Source organism: Euphorbia lathyris, chromosome 3 (assembly GCF_963576675.1).
Source record: "Euphorbia lathyris chromosome 3, ddEupLath1.1, whole genome shotgun sequence".
Lineage (NCBI taxonomy): Eukaryota > Viridiplantae > Streptophyta > Magnoliopsida > Malpighiales > Euphorbiaceae > Euphorbia > Euphorbia lathyris.
In genome coordinates, this window is record NC_088912.1 from 36901400 (window position 1) to 36920019 (window position 18620).

Consider the following 18620-nt stretch of genomic DNA (forward strand, 5'->3'; position numbering starts at 1 on the left):
AGCATGAAAATGAACAATCAAATACCCCTACATGATTATATCATCTTTATTTAACATGACAGTTTTTTTTTAAGCGTATAAAAAGATATTTTACGTATCTAATGTGGATGTAAGAGATAGATAATCGATTCTTCGATGATTAGTTAAAAATTAATATTACATGGATGCGATCGTACCAGCACTAACGTACCGAATTTCATCAGAACTCCGAAATTAAACGTGTTTGGACGAGAGTAGTATTAAGATTGATGACCTCGTGGAAAGTCCTCGTGTTGCACCCCCCAAACTTTTTAATTTTTATTCATCAAAAAAATTAATATTATTAGTTTAATATGGCTCACACTATTTTACTTCGAATTTGATTAATTACTGCTTAATATATGTAATTATAATTAATTAAAAACTCAATATATATGAAAGATAAGTGTATAATGTGTACAGTTGAAAAGATTAGGAGCTGGAATACTTTTTCCTTTTTATGGAATGTTTTTTTTTTCTAATAATGGTGTGCTTCTTGCATATTATTATTATTTTTTTTATTTTTTTTTGAAACACTTTTTTTTATTATTATTATTATTATTATTATTATTATTATTATTATTATTATTATTATTATTATTATTATTATTATTATTATTATTATTATTATTATTATTATTATTATTATTATTAATTAATTTGGTATCCTTGTATTCTTTGAGGATCCAATCACTGAAATTATTTTAAATTAACAAGCTCAATATCTTCATCGGCAAGAACTATAAAAAAATGTACTCACTTTTTAAACAAATATATTATATTATGGTCATGGAAGAATTAATAACTTTTGGGGTTCAGTCATAACATTTCTATAAGAAAATTACTATTTAGCTATTTAAATCGCCTAAATAGCATAATAGTAATAAATTAAGGATTGTTGTGTTAGTTGGATTAATTTAATCTAAAATTAAATTGTCTTGCGGCTGAGGGCCAAGTGAGGATGTTGGGAGTCTCAACCTTCTCTTCATCTCCTGAGTTCATGTCTTCTCTTCTTTTGGATGATGTGGTGGGCAGGGGAGAATCCAGCATGGGGGCACTGGGGGCAGTTGCCCGACTGACATTTGTATTTTTTTTCAAAACCTAGATATTAATTTTGAAGTTTTAGAGCTTTGCCCCCATTCGTCAATGAAGATTTAGGGTTTACTGGTTTTATAATCGAGGATGAAGAATGATTTTAAATTTTATTTTTTTAATTCTGTTTTAAAGCAAAACAACGTCGTTTTATTTAATTAGAACTATGTTGTTTTATTTACAACAAAAATAAAAAAAAATAAAAAGTAAATATTTAAATGTAAAACTAAATAGGTCCTAAAACAAACCATCGGTCTCTCTTACTCTCTTTAATCTCTTTAGTTCTTCTTCATCAATTCCTCTTTCTTCTTAAGCCTAAATTGAAATCTCTAATCCTAAGTAAGATTAAATCAAAATCGGCAGTCAATCCCTCCGTAATTGGATCGTTGGTCCAACACTCTATCTCTGATCTTTGCCTCTCTGCTTTGGTATTTTTTTGCTCCTACTTGAATTTTAATTTGATATTTCTGCTACTATTTTACTTGAACTTGAGCTTTGATCTCTGGTTTTCTATAATTATTATTTTTTGGATAAAAAATATTTTAGTCGTATTGTTTGCCCCCATGGGGGAGAAATCCTAGATTCGCCCCTGGTGGTGGTAGTTAGCTTTCCTAGGCTAATCCCGGATTAGACTGTTTTTTTTGTTTTTATTTGTCTTTTTCTTTCCCTTTCCTACCAAAAAAACAATTTAACTTAGTTATTAAAATTTAGTGTCCAAATATGATTAGTAGTTTTGTGACATTTCCTCGTGCAGACATGTATCAATTTGGATAAAATAAGTCTTAAAGCAAACTCAATATACCTCGGTCTTGCGTATAGGAAGTGACGGAGTAGGATTCACTTTCTTTTATGATTTATGGATGTTAAATTGATATTTTTGGTATTTTTACATAAAAATTAAAATTATATACACAATTTCATATAATTTTTAGCGTTTTATGACAACCAGTTAGTACTCAAAACCCCCTAAAAACCCTTCTAGATTCGTTTCTGCGTATAAGTTAGGAATACGACGTCTAGGGTATATATATGGCTAAAAGGAGCCTAATTTGTTTTACTACATATAGAGAGAGGGAGAGTAAAAGTTATTCTTATAAGAGTATCTACAATGCGTACACCTTTCAAAGTTGTCAAAACTTAACGCATAATTTCAAAATATATTATTTTATTTTCTCTCTTATCCACATCACCTTTGTTAACTTTTAAAACAAAATCTCCTAAGCAACTCTAAAAGTTACCAATATGATCTCACAAATCATTATTTTATATATAATTTATTTTAATAATAAATATTATCATAAAAATCCACCAATAATAGGCAATTAAATCATTTTTTATATTAAAAAAAAGTAAGAGTGTTAAAGGATACCAAAAATTATCAACATTGTTATAATCATTTAAGCAACCATTGTTGCTCCAATACAAGTCACTCTTGTAAGCATCATTCATGTCATCAAAGACCCTTCCAAGCATTTTTGCATTAGAGATGAATAATACTATATTTTTTTGTCTATATCCAAATAATATGATATTTCAATCTTAAATTGTCTAAAATTTCTATTTTAAATTTTTAATTATAATTTTTTTTTATTGAAGGGTTCTTATATCTTATTTTGCTTAGGACCCATAAAATATGGATAGGATCCAAATTTGTCCTTAATTGTTTTTGGAAAAGTATAAATTTACCTCTAAAATATGAAATTGTACAATTTTACTCCTAACGTTGCCAAACAAGTTCAATTTCTCCGTACACAACTAAAAATTTAAACTAACTGATTTGACAATTATTTGACTATCACATCGTATCTCTAAATAAATTTATAGATAAACTAAAGCAGTTATATGTATTTTGATGGGTTGTTTATACTTATTTTAATAACATAATAAGCATTTTATACAGTTTTTTGTGTGATTAACTTGTATTTGTCAAACTTATATATTGTCACTTCAACAGAGTGTTTGTAACCGTATTATTAAAAAAATTAGACATAATTGATATTTTAAAAGATTTGATATGATAATTAAATAATGAGTTAAATAACAATAAAATAGACTGATTAATTTTTTTTATAAGGTATGGGTAAATTTAACATTCTTGATAATATTAGAGGTAAAATTGATCTTGTCTGATAATATTAAAAGTAAAATTGCATCATTTTATATGTTAGAGGTGATTAATACATTGATGATTAATCCTGATTAAAAGACAAATATTGGGCAAAAAAAACCTTAAAATCTGAAAGATATGATTATGTTTAGAGAGGGAGGGTTATCTATAAAGAATGATGGAAACTTGACTATTACATGTTTTGGTAGCAAACAACTTTGTTAAAGGAAAGATAGTAATTATGAGATACCATTTGTCCCCTACAATGGCCCCACTTTGTCTATTGCTTATAGACTATATAAAGGCAATGGGCTCTCCTAATTTTGTGCATGTTTGATAATTTTAATTATATAAAAACAAAATCAAAAAAGCTACTTCAATAGGCCAAATTGGAGGATTCATTTCCTAAGGTCCCATCCAAGTTACTACATCATTATTTCTATCATTTCAATTTTCCCTTTTCTTTTCTTTCAATTAGTTTTCAGGATAATATATTCTTTCGGATATATACTCCAAATTTTAACTTAATTATAAGATTAATTTAACCTGTAAAAAAAAAAACTCTAGCAGATTACTGTATCTTCATCCTCAATCTATCTGGAATCTCCATTACTAATCTCAAAACCTAAACGGGAAACTTTTTGTCTCCATTCTCGCTTATGGGAATCCCTATTTTATCTCCAGACTCCAAGGATTATACCGACCTCCATTGACAAGGACGTAGAAACTTTGGTCAAAACCTGACAGGCTTGTCAAATGCATTCTTGCACTTACCATTTCATCGATTTCGCATTCAAAGGCATCATTACCCCATGTCCTTCCACTGTCTAGGGGATAGACATTTTGGATCCTTTCCTGTTAGCACCCCGACAACAACGTTTCATGATAGTTGTCATCGATCACTTCACCAAATGGACAGAGGCTGAATCAATCGCCAAAATTACTAAAAACAACATCTCTTTCTTACAAAAGAACATCCCCAGCTTTTTTGGGGATACCCCGGTCGTTCATCACCGATAACAGAAGGCAATTTGATTATGTCTCGTTTGAAGATTTCTGTCATGAATGGGGCATCAAGCATCGATTCACATTGATACCCCACCCTCATAGCAACGAACTAACTGAGGTCACCAATCGCATTATTCTATACGGACTAAAGGCAACTTTATGATTGAGGACTCTCCTAGGTAGACCACCTACCATGGTTCTTTGGTCTTACCGCACCACTCCACACACGGCAACAGGAAAAACTTCTTTCTTCCTCATATACGGAGCCGAAGCAATGGCTCCCGCATAAGTCATCCATAGTGCATACTTTTAAACTAGTGTCGAACGAGGAAGCCCTCATAGACGCCAATGACTAGTTGGAAGAGGAGCGAATTAACACGCTCCTAACCATCATGACATGAAACAAATAATAGCCCGGTATCGTGACCAATGACTCTAATTGCACCGTTTCAAAGTGGGAGATTTGGTATTGCAAGATGCCACAACATCTCAATCCCCAATAGAAAAGGCAAGTTACTAGAAGCGAGAAGGCATATACATTGTTATAGTAGACATACATAATGGAGCCTATGAACTAGCATACCTAACTAGGGAGCTACTAAATAACTCTTAGAATGTATAAACACTCAGCCGTTGTTAAACTGCACTCCAACGCACCCTTTATTAAAATATGCTATCCATTATTAATAAACTGACAAGCAGTACACCATAATTTATCGACGCGTCAGTGACCTCTTTTTCTCTCCTCATGAGAGCGTGACGGTTACATCCCCGTAAATCGCCACTAAACCAAAAGTCATGCGTTTGAGCAAAGCACGTTGTCGCATCGCTCCCATCGTCCAAAGGGGATGGTCCAACCCATGCTAACTCCTCCCAAAGCCCTCGCTCAAATTCACAAAATTTTCAGCAAGGCAAACATTCAGACTCTCCACATGAGAGCATAAGAATCTTTCCTCCACCTCTAACTGTGATGGCATTATAATGCCACGTGTTATCAATCAAATATCACAACACTTCATAAATAGCTATCACACAGCGATGAATAAGCTTTCCTTTGATAAACCCAACCCAACATTCAACAGTAATCAAAGAAAATTAAAGCAGTTTTTTCCATACGACATACAATTACAGAAAGCTATAACTACACTATTACAAGCAAAAACTAGCCACAAATTCACGCCCCGCCAACGAACCAATCCCGATATGGAATTACCACATCATCCATTAACAACTGATACATATCCCTCAGCCCTTGCTCTCATCCATATTGTGCCTATTTTGACCATGATATAGGTAGTCCTTTCCCTCATCAGTAATAGGGTGCTCCATGTCAGGAGGAATAATGTCAATCAAAACTTACTGGTGAAATTCTCTAAAAACAGCATTGTGCAACATCTCAGGATCAACATACGTCGGCCCACTAGGGTTAGACGGAGATGCATGTCACCCAACCCTGCGATTTGCCAGTTTTCAACCTAAAAAAAGTCTTACTACCCGGGCCTCCTCATCTTGCAGCAGTTTCTTCACCTATGTCGGGTGTGGCTGCATTAATCCTTCCACCTTTTTGTATGATAGCTTCCACTCCTTTGGATAACACTACAAGATCTGGACGTTTTCTCAATAGTAGACTAATAGGTGGCAACCACCTCACAAGAATCAGTCTGTGAACCCCCCCCCCCCCCCAGCGATCAGACTTTGATAACCCCAAACCACTTGGTTATTAGGCCCACTAGGCAGAATGGTCCCATAGTTAGGCCTACCACCTATAGACTCTATAACTCTCTCTAGGGACCCAGGAAGTCGATAAACATAAAGGTGAGGCATTTCTGAATTCGCTTGCTGCATAGACACAACTTTCATCGCCTTGGTCACATCCATCAAAGACATCCTCTTCTCTAAGCAACAATCATAGATTATAAATCCCAATTCTGACCTAAGGGCCTTAAGGGAGACTTCATCCTACCAAACACCCTCATTTTATACTACAAAATCAAGGAAAGGGAATTCCCATATCCCATCAAGAGAGATTCTCACAAATCTTCTCTTTTTAGAGGAACAAAGGTCAAAATTCCCATCATTCTCCTTGCAGTAATACAAGGATATGCCAGGGTTAATAGTCGATAGTCAAATCATGTCATATTAAAATAACATAACAAAATAGCAACACATCCATGAGATCTATGCAACTTCAGACAAATCCAAGAACAAGTTGAAATTTCATTTAACTTTTTTTGGAATAAAGATTACACAAAATACATCCCAGAAAGGCCTATCATAATAAATAAAAACCTAAGCAACATACAACTATCATGGTAAACTCTTCATGAAGGATATTGCCCCTACTATGAGCCTCTGTACTATAGGGATCCGATTAGGCACCATGATGGGTGCCGATTCCACCAAAAATAATCCCAACTTTCCCTAAACGAATAATTTGTAATAGAGCAAGTAGAGGTCGAACCCAAGGGAATAATATTGATTTAAAACTTCTAATGACCTAACAAAATAATTAAATGGGGGGTTTGGAATTGTGAAGTTTATTAAATTTAAATGTAACAAGTCAAAAATCATAAGAAGAACAAAACAGAAATTAAAGAAGGTTTGTGAATAATATTTTGATGAATTCGGTCAAGGGGAATCACAGGATAATTCATACGTTAGCGATCATTGACAGATAAAATTGTATTCTCATGTATTCATCGGGTCAGTTTGGCGTGTTCTTCCTTAATAGTGAACTAGTTAAGCATGGCAAATAACTTGTTCCTAATCAATAAACAATCCTATCTCAGCGCCTAAGATTTAATTTATTGACAGCTTAAGAATTAGAAGAACCTGATCTTAGTTAATCGTCTCTCAGCGTCGGCGATTTTGGACTAACTTATCTGTTCATTTGGCTCAGATAAACCCAACTAGATTCGTATTAATGTCACGTGGAAGACGAACTCAGGTTTGTCCGACTCGAGTCCGTTCTTCCAAATATGAAGCCAGCTTGATTTAAATAGTCAATAGCTACTTTATTTGGCTATCTTAGGTGAAACTCTAATAAACCAAATCAGCCATATGATTATTCGATTCGACAAACAACCTGCAGTTATCATTCATAGAACAAACAATCAATTGAGAATAATTCTCTAAACACGATGAACAAATAAACGGTTTAATAAATTGAGAAAAGTGAAATACAACGATCTCACGATAACGAAGAAAAATCCCTTGAATTAACCCTTAACCGAAATTAAGAAATTAGCTATCAATAGCCATGGAATGTATGTGTTTTTCTGCTGGAAAAATAAATGTAAAAAACTGATGTCCTGGACTTGGAAAATCTGCCGTTCTTATGTCAATTACGGCTCCTCAAAATAGGGAACTAAATCCCTTTCAATTGCTTCAGAATCTTCTTTCAAATTTGAAATTAATTGCCTCCTCATTTGTCTCCTACAAATTCGTGCTTTAGCTGAAAATCCTGTTCTCTTTTCGTCCAATCTGGATCAGGAAAGCAATTCTATTCGAAGCAGGAAACTGTCAGCCCGTAACTGCCTTAGTCTTGTGCAAGACTAACTCTGACTCAGACCAATATTTGCCCGATCAGCTCCGGATCACGACCCGACATCAGCTTGGCCCAAATTAAGCCCAATTCATCTCCCTTTTGCCATCATTGGCCTGTAGAGGTGAAAATACCAAAAACAAACAATAAAACCCGCAAAAATAACAAAACACGACAATAATAAAGCACAAAAGCGGGGTTATTTATTGTTGAATTATGCACTTATCACACCACTTGCTTTAGAACCATAAATCCAGCACTATGCGCTGCCTCTAGAATTAATGCCTAATCTACTTGCATCAATTTTCTCTCTCGTATTTGAGGTCCTCAAAATCGAGCGAACATCCCTTAGAGCTCATCTCCATTAAATACAAAACAAACAAGAGTACATTAGCATCACGCAGCATAAAAAGTCAGAATAAAAAGACAAAAATAAATAGTTGAGGCCTCCTTTCGGACAGCTCACCATGAATGGCCACATTCACAGTAACAGATTCTAGTTTCTCCATGTCTCCGATTATAAAGTTATGGGCAGGCATCCATTTCTCCAAGCTTTTAATCATTCATCCCTTCAGAAGGGCTAGACGCCATTGATTCCATATATGCCAACCGACCAATATAAAGTTCTTAATCAACATTATCACATCTTTTTTCAGATTCGAGGGGATGCCTTAGAGATAGGTTACCAAATCATTCTTCATCTTATCTTTATCAGTCAACCACATACCAGGATTCATTGCTAAAGGATTCTAGTTCACTCGATGAGGGAACTCTCAATCTGCGATATACACTTTAAAATATCTAAGCCTCCACTCCGACAGCTTATCAAATAGACCACTGATTAAATTGAACTTTGGGTGTGAGAAAGGCACATGTTGCGACCTCTCCCTCTTCGAAGGCTTAAAAAATTCTACGAAACACCAGTCTGGTGGCCCTGAACCCAGTCCCTTGACAAAGAGAGTAGAAGCCCACCATCATCATCCACCCGTTGAAGTGAATCTGCCACGAGCATAAATCAAACTCTCTCAATACATCAATAAAGAACGAGAGAAATGGAAACCTCTTAACGGCTTTGAAATGCTCCTCGTATACGATATCTCTCTCTGTAACACACAATCATTCGTTTTTGCATCCTCTAGCAAAGCAGTCAACTCATATGGCTGCCCAATCTGATAGGAAATTATATGCCCGCTAAACCCTTTCGCATTATAATAGTCCATGCCTCCTCTGGACTTTTGGACTCTGACGCCTTCCGCCTCTCCATCAGTTCAAATCTGGCACCATCTAAACTCGGCATGTCGGCCCAATGCGGCTAAATCTTCTTTCACATCGTCCCGTATAAATCCATTAGTGTTGCACCGTCTCATAGCAACTCAGTCGGCACGCTTACTTCCATCATAAGGTTTCCCGGTCTAACTCCAGATGCAGATCGAGGTAGAAATGACACCCGCTTATAGTGGCGGAACCAGGACTCCGAATGACCCGGGGCTCAAACATATCAATAAAAAAAATTTCAAAGTCTAGCCCGTTAGGGCTGGGCAAAATTTTTTTAGCCTCCAACGCATTAAAACTGTAAAAATGTTACTACCTCTGTTTCATATTACATGTCTTTCTAGAGATTTTTTTTTTGTTTCATATTACATGTCATTTTATATGATCAGTACACGTTAAGTCGTCTTTTTTTTCTGCTATAAAATGCGAGTTTACGGAAATTAATTAGAATAATATACTTATTATAGAATAAATAAATATTGGAATCAATAAATAAGGGATAACAACATCTTTTTTCCAATATCCTTAATTTCTATACAATTCTGTAAAAAGACATGTAATATGAAACGGAGGGAGTATCATTTTTTTTAGAAACTAGCATTGAACTAATTGAATATTAAATATGTTTATTTTTTAATGATAAAGACATTAAAAATGAATTCAAAAGTGTTATGAAAAAAAAAAGCCCTATTTAAAAATAAAAACTTTTTAAAAGAAAATGAGGTTGAAGGGAATCGAACACAAGACCTCTCAAATAAAAGCAAAAATTCTTAACCATCTCATCTACCTTTAAACATTGATATAATACTACATAGAATCAATATAATTTTCTCCAAAATAGTACGAGACACCATTACTTAAAAAAAAAAAATTCTCAATTCTCGGACGGACGGCCGGGACTGGAGCCCCCCAACTCCCCCTGGTTCCGCCCTGCCCGCTTAACTATTGACGGTTTCCTTACGTGTGGTTTACCACTTCATCTCTTTGCTCCACCCCCCTCAATACCACACTCACCCTCGATCACCACTGCTTTACATTTATGTTGCCTCACTCGACTAGTATGCACCAAATTTGGGTCCTTAAGTACTACCCCAGATAATCCCATCGATTTCCCCCAACTTATCTCACCAGACATACTCGATGGCCTACTACCTCAAGTAAACTGAAAGAATGCCTCAAAACGCAAAAAAAAAAAAAAACCAAGAAAAACCCCTTAAAACAAGAAACGGAAGGAAATTGAGCTTTCACATAGGCAATGAACAACTAGCGGTAAAGAAAAGTATGGCCTCTCCATAAGCGTAGCACAGACAAACGACGCGACTTTCTCTTAAACAAAACCTTTTTTTTAAAGTAGGAGAGAAACAAGGTTAGCAAAAATTTATTGCAACATCAAAACATTCTTATTTATGGTCCATATATGACCACCCAAAGGTCACCAAGCAGTAAAGAAACACTCTCTATGGGGTCGTCATGTGTCCATAAAGTAATGTCATTTCATAGTAACTCTTAGTGACGTATGCACCTATTCAACACACGCCTCTTAAAGTTCAGACAACTACCAACAACTTAACAGGTATTGAGAAACTATAAACAATTTGACTGGTGCACGAAAACATTCATATCCCTCGTTTCAATAAAACAAGCGGGGCACCAAAGGCATGACATTCTCCATACATTCACATGCAATGGTTCGGCTCTCCCATTAATACAAAAAAGAGGGAGACTAATTGATGAATAATGTGGGTCAAAGCCCAACAAGCCCATCTCTAAACTAAGCTCATGAAAAATCACGAACAAACATACCTCTATAAAAAGTAAATCAATATTATCGGTAATGGGGTGGAAGTTGGAACTCATTCTCTCTCTTAAATTATATTCATCTCTTTGTAATGATGAACTTGATCGTTAAAATGTCCCCATGAACCATTCTCATAATAGAAGAAGAGTCGCAGCCGTTCTAAAGTTCCACTTCCTTATTATTATATATATATATATAATAGGTGAATTTTCGGTAGGTGTCAATTTTTTATTATAATAATATATTACTTCTGGATTAATGTAATTTGAAAAATGTGAAATCAAAGAATAAAAACTCATTTTGGAGGAAATTAATTAAGCAAACAAAGTTAAATTAATTGGGCCAAAATGAGTATTTCTGCATATACTTTGAGTTTATGGGTGACTTAAACTACAAATACATTAAAAGGGACAAGTAATGATATCTCTTACATCATAATCCGAATATGAAGTCTCCAGATATTTAGTTTTAAAAATAAAATGAAATGGGGACAACATAAGTAAGTAACAAAAGAAGCAAAAATAGGGGAAAGTGAGGTCATTGTATGAAATAAAAGCATTGGGGTTTGGAAGACGGACAAAGACATATGAGAAAGAGTACTACAAACGCGGGCGATAAAAAATAAACAACAACACTCCACAAAATGTGTCTCCATTCTTTTCCTCTAAATTATTAGATTGGAACTAGTGGTGGAAATTCATGTCATTGGGTGGTGTTTATCTCGTGTAAATTATTAATTGGTGTTAAATTACTTAATTTAAATTATTATTGTGTTAAGGTACCAGTCTGATTTAATACTATGTAGATATCCGTTTTGGCGTACATTCAACATATTGAGTTTCACGGTTTTAAAACGGGTTTACATGTAATGTAATAGAAATTCATCTTACTGATAAACTGCAATGACATTCTCTTTATTTTCAATGTGAGATTCAGTTTTTTCCGCTCTCGTCGTCATTTCTTAGAGTTGCTTGTTACTTTGGCCTTCTATCATGATGCTACACTATGAACCGGGGACAATAGGGAGCGTTAAACGATTTAAATCGTGAACAATTATTCTTAAAATAGATTAATGTTAATAATAGTTGTGCCACTTGCGGGGACACTAGGGTATATTTTTCTGAATTGCAATTACACCTCGGACTGCTGGAAAGAGGTGGCCCTTGAGCTTGGATCGACTGACGCTAACAACTTCTCTTCATAGTTTTATGTTTGTATCTGAAAGGCTGACTCGACTAGGTCTCAAGAGAAGTTGTGCATGATTTTGTGGAACGTGTGGTTGCTATAAAACAATATATATTGGAATGGAAAACTGGTCTTTGCCAAAATTGTTATTTCACAAAGTATGCAGTTCTTGCATTATTATCAAAGCAGTTGCACTCTGCGAGTGAAAGTGGAAAATCTATTTGTTGTAAATGTTGGTCATTACAAGTTGTGGGAAGGGTGAAGGTAAATATAGATGCGGCCATTGATTCAATGGGGTGGAGAGTAGGTTGGATTTTGTGTGTCGAGATTCATTGGGGAGAGTTATTGCCTATAAATTGTAAATTATACTTGGTAAGTGGCTTGCTCTTTTAGCGGTGACGAATGAGTTGAGATAAGCATTGATATGGATGCAAAAGGATTAGTGGATAGCTTCTTCTTTAAGGCTCGAGATATTTCAGAGTTTGGAGGAATTATGGACAATTATCGAAAAGTTGCTAGGTGTTAGTCAGGTTTTAGTTTTTGGTTTTAGTTTTTGGTTTATTCTTCATTGCCCTAATAGAATTGTACATGTGTTAGTTAAGAATTCCTTTACTTTATCTAACCTTCCTCTTAGGACTCAACCCTTAATTATATTAGATCTTTGGTTATATTTTCCTCTTAAAAAACTTATTTTACATATATCATATTTATTAAATATCTTCTTTTTGTATTCTACGTATGTGATAGTTATTTTTTCCTTATTTCTTCTTTAAAATCACTCATTTTTCTATTTTAATTAAAATTTATATTGATTTTTTTAACCATTGAAATTATATATAGATATTACTATTTTATAATTTATACGGTTTAAAAGAATGACCAGTACATGGGTTAGGGGGTCGACGCCTCCAAGAGGCTCCAAACCCCGCCCGTTTAGACTTCTCTACTAGACAATCCAATAGAAATTAAACGTGTTTAACTCTTTTGTATCTTTAGTTTTTTATTAAATCCACACGGCAAAACGATGTCTAAATCTTTTTTTTCCGATTTTTTAAATGGATTCCATTTTAACAATCATAAGTTTTTCATTTAAGATTTATAAATGCTTGCAGTGCAATTGCAGACGAGTCAAACCATTTTAATTTTTCAGTTTTGAATTGTCCTTCACAAATATCTTGGTCAAAATATAAAAAAATCAAACTTAGAGATTAAAAAGTAAAATTAGCCATTATACTATTTTGAAAAAAAAAACGAAAAGGCAAATAATTTTAGTGTGTTATAGAGAAAAATGACAGGAAATGCCCTTAGATAATGGAGGAAGAAAGAAAAGTATGGAGGGCATAGGAAGGGTAAAAAGGGAGGGAGGGAACAGCTTTGTAAATGCTCGTGCACTGCAGATGTCAGTAATCAATCACTATATAGTATACAAAAGGAAAGGAAAAGGGTATTTTAGTAAATATGAAGATGTTTTAGAGCTATTAAGGTCGGGGAAATCGAGGGAGGAATGTATGTGGTGGGGCCTATGAAGCAGCGCCAAAGGCGCAGGCCACCCGATACCATCACTTCTTCTACTATCTTGTCTTTTTCCCCCACTCTCCCTCCCTCCGCTCGCGTGTGAATCACGTTCCTCCGCATTTATGGAACGGGCTTACCAAACAGATTGAGCAGTTTTCTGTTGGTTGGTTGGTACTACTACTATCTTCTTTCCGCTTGTCCTTCCGTATTTTAACATTAAAAAAAAATATATTTTATCATATTTCTTTATTTTTTTAATAGTATATTTTTGGGTAAATTTCAAATAAAATCCACGTGGTTTTACTAATTTTCAGATAAAGGATTATGGTTTACTTTTTGTCAAAACGAGGATTCAGGTTTTCAACTTTAGCAAAATAATGACTTTTTCGATTGATACTATTAAAATCACCATTGACGACTTCAAAAATAATATATTTTAAGAACTACTAATATTATAAGCAACTTTAATTCTTCAACTTTTTTATTTTGAGATTATTTAGATTATGTTTGGTAAAGAGGGAGAAAGTTAATGTTTAGAGAGAGAAAGTTCCAAAAAAGATGATTTTCGAAAATCGAAAATGTAGTTCCATAGAAAATATGACATTGAACAACTTTAATTCTTGAAAATTTTCATTTTCAGGTCGTTAAAGATGGTTTTAATAGCATTAAAACAAGTGTGAAACCTCAATCCTCGTTTTGACAAAAAGTAAACCACAGTCCTTTATCTGAAAATTAGTGAAACCACAAGGGTTTTATTTGAAATTTACCCTATATTTTATCAGATTTTCTTTATTCATCTAAATCATATTTACTCTCTATTATTCTGCCATTTATACCTTTCTCGGTTTAGTAAGAGCAAAAACAGTTTATATAAATAAATTTACATGATTGCAACAAAAATGATTTAAATTCGAATTTTCGGAATGACCTAAAAGATAAAATCTGGATTGCATATGCTTTTTTACATATTTGAATTTACGGAAAGTATATGTTATATTGTTGTTTGATGTTTTTTATACCTTTTATGATTTTCTTTACTCTTTGTGAAGTTTTATTTCTTATATTTTGCTTATTGTAATTCTTCTTTCATCTAACAAAAATATAAATATTTTTCTCCAAAAATATATTAAATAACAACAATAATAATAATTCTTTACATCATTCATTTGGTCATTGAGATAAATATGGGATAAATTACATATGGATGTACAACTTTTGCCTTTTTTCACATTTTGGTGTATAATTTTTAATTTTGCACAAAAATTGAACAACTTTTTGGTGACCTCACACTAAAATGTTAAAACGGTAATTGTGATCGGTCAACTCGAAGTCAATGCGTCACATCAGTATTTTTTTATCTTACCCATTTAAAAAATGGGACACACTCTTTATATAATTACTAAAATACCTTTATCCATTATACAATTGTTAAAATACCATTGTGTTGTCTCATTCCTTCATTCTCTTCAACCTCCCCCTCCTTTCCTTTCTCTTTCTCTCTCTAAGTCCTCTCTATAATGAAATCACATTTATTGGAAGAAAAAATAAATACTAAAATGATCATTGAAATGATTTTAGTAACAACGACTACAAATTAAAAAGCAATTACCATGAAAAATTGGGAATTGTATGGTGTAGAAAACACTACAGGACGAATCGAGGACAATAATCCTGGTCGAGAGAGGAGTGCATGCATATTTTATTTTGAGTTGTGGCCATTGATCATTGTTTATTATCGTGCAGCCTTCTTCCAGAATGAGGCCCGCTGACACTGAAGAGTAATGGTAAAATATTTTTCAACATCACTGATAAAAAAGAAGACGCGTAAGAGGATTTCAGATTAGTTGTTTCTGTTTTGCAATCATGAATAGAATTATCTTATTCTTCATCGAGAATGAGATTGGAGACTCAAAAAGGGGATACGAAACGACTTCCATCATGTACATAATTTGGGGATTTTGAAGAACTAGTGGTGGTTTTTCTCTTCCACGTTGTGGAGTTCTTGATCAGCTGGGAGAAGAGACGGTGGAAGAATCGTAACTAGGCGATGGTTTAAGTGGGAGGATTTTACATCCGTCAAACAATTCATTACCAGATCAATGAAACAAAAATATTGAGAGCAAGAAGATAGAGTTTTTTTTACTATTGATTGTTGATGAGAATTGAGCTTAGAGAGAGAGGACTTTGAGAGAGAAAGAGAAAAGAGAGAGGAAAATGAAGGAAGGAGACAAGATAAGGATATTTTAGTAATTACATAAGGGATATGAGTATTTTAATAATTACATAAATGGTGAGTCCCATTTTTTTAATGGGATAAGTACAAAAAAAAAAGCATGTGGTTTACCTATTTTGTAAACGCGAACCTGTGGTTTTTTTTACAAACAGAGGTATGTGTTAAACGCTGTTAGCAAATAGATGACAAATTGACTAACGGTTTTAAAATTCAAAGAGAAAAAAGTTAATTTGGTCCTTATATTTATTTATTTCATAAATTAACCCCCCTAATTTTCTAATTATCATAAATAAACCCCAAAATCAAAAATAAAAATAAAAAATATCATATTCTCCATCTCTTTTTAATTTTTTATTTTCCTTCTTTTTTCTCTCTCTTCTCTCTCTCCGCTCTGTTAATTTCTCCCTCTAAAATCAATCGATTGAAGCTCCTCCTCCTCATTTCTTCTTCTTCTTCTTCCATCTTCTCCATCTCTTTTTAATTTTTTTTTATTTTCTTTCTTCTTTCTTTCTCTTCGCTCTCTCCGCTCTGTTAATTTCTCCCTCTAAAATCAATCGATTGAAGCTCCTCCTCATTTCTTCTTCTTCTTCTTCTTCTTCTTCTTCTTCTTCTTCTTCTTCTTCTTCTTCTTCTTCTTCTTCTTCTTCTTCTTCTTCCTCCTCCTCCTCCTCCTCCTCTCTTCTCCTTTCTTCTTACTCTTCTCTTCTCCTTTCTTCTTTTTTTTAAGAAAAGATCTGAAATTCCCAAACGTTCACGTCTGGAATTTCCAGGCGTGAACGTATGGGAATTTCAGAATTTTTTTTGAAGAAGAAAGGAGAAGAGAGGAGGAAGAAGAAAGGAGAAGAAATGAGGAGGAGGAGCTTCAATCGATTGATTTTAGAGGGAGAAATTAACAGAACGGATAGAGAGAAGAGAGAGAAAGAAGAAAGAAAATAAAAAAATTAAAAAGAGATGGAGAAGATGATATTTTTTATTTTGATTTTTGATTTTGGGGTTTATTTGTGATAATTAGATAATTAGGGGGGTTAATTTATGAAATAAATAAATATAAGGACCAAATTAACTTTTTTCTCTTTGAATTTTAACACCGTTAGTCAATTTAGCCTCTGTTTGCTAACGAATTTTAACACATACCTTTGTTTGTAAAAAAAAACCATAGGTTCGCGTTTGCAAAATGGGTAAACCACATGCATTTTTTGTACTTATCCCTTTTTTAAAAGAGTAAGATAAAAAATGTTGATGTAGCGCGTTGGCCGGTCATTATTACCAGATTTACACTTTAGTGGAAGATCACCAAAAGGTTGTACGATTTTATGTGTAAAAGGGAAGCTTGTACACTAAAGTATGAAAGATGACAAAAATTATACTAGGGCAAATTTGGACTAAAGTTTAGATGACTCGTATGGGAGCTTTCGAATACGGAATTGAGTAAAACAAAAGGCTAAAGTCAAGTTCAGAAAGTCAAGAATGAGTGCATGTAAAAATCGAGGGTATAAATGAATTGGAAAGTCTCACGAACGTGAAACAAAGAGGTGGACAAATTATATAAAAGTTGAAACAGAATATGTAAAATGATTTAGGGTCAGAAGAATGGCTTGTAAAACGGGTTTTCGTACACGGAATCAGGCAAAACAAAATGCTAAAATAAAATTCAGGAAGTCAGAAAAGAATGTTTATGAGAACTCGAGAGCAAAAACATACTTTAAAGAGCCTAAAATGGAGACGGAAAAGTACTGGACAAAAACTATAGAAATGTGAAAAAAAATGATTCTAATGATCTTTTAGCTAAGAAATAGGTAACTTTTGGGTTAGGATTTGAAATTCAATCCTAAGGGACTCGAAAACAAGTTGCTAAAGGAATAAATCGATGCTAAAACAACGTTGGAAATTGAGATTATAGCTAAGAATCGTGAAAAACAAGGCCTAAAGTCTAAGGAAAATTTGACATGATGTAGGTATTTTTGGGTTGTTGGTTGGAGTTTGTAATTTTTTTGCTTTGGGGTATATTTATACTTTTTTGGGATGGTTTGTTGGCTGAATATGTTTCTCAATTCCCTGAAATTTCTCTCATCTTTTGCCCACTATTTAGTTTTATCACCCAACGCCTAATTTTGACCCATATTTGTGCCATTTCATCTCACTTTTGATTGATTTAAGGCTTAATATATGGTAAGTAGTGGATGAAATTTTGTACATGTGCAAAAGATGTATCAGATTGGAGTGATTATTCTTTAATTCGGTTCTAGCTCATTGCGGTGCGTCTCGCGGTCCAAAATCGTCGAACCATGTGTAAATAGGCTGATGGAAATTCACACCACACATCGTGTGGCTCTCTTTTATGCACTTCTTGAATGTCGTTTTATGCTCCACACAACGTGTAGCTTAGGCTACACGTCGTGTGAATTAGCTAACTTTGGTCAGGGACTTCAGATTCACACCCACACAACGCGTGGCTATTCCACGCATCTTATGAGTGGCTTCACCTGTTTGATAGCAAGCCCAGATTGTTTGATCCTTGAGTGAAAAGATGTATGTATATCTTGCTATTGGAGCGTATTTTTATCTACTCGACTCAACCAATGTACTAAATTTAGATATCTCCCTTAGGTTGTGTAATGAAACATATGTTAATCAATCTTTTATCATGAGAGGTCCTAGATGTTCCATAATGTTAAGTTGAAATCTCACTTCACGTGGAGTTATAAGGTTGGAAGGATAGCACATTTTTTTTTATGTATATGATGTATGTTCTAACTATTTATTGGTTTTCTTTTCCTTGAAACTGCACACACATTATGTCTATTCATGTTGTTTAATATCGTAATTTTTCATGTGTGGAATTACACCG

At 33.9% G+C, this 18620-nt stretch overlaps 1 pseudogene; it reads left to right on the forward strand.

The window, feature by feature from the left end:
• The first annotated feature begins 162 nt into the window (after window positions 1-162).
• On the forward strand, window positions 163-281 carry LOC136225310 (5S ribosomal RNA; annotated as a pseudogene).
• Window positions 282-18620: the final 18339 nt, after the last annotated feature.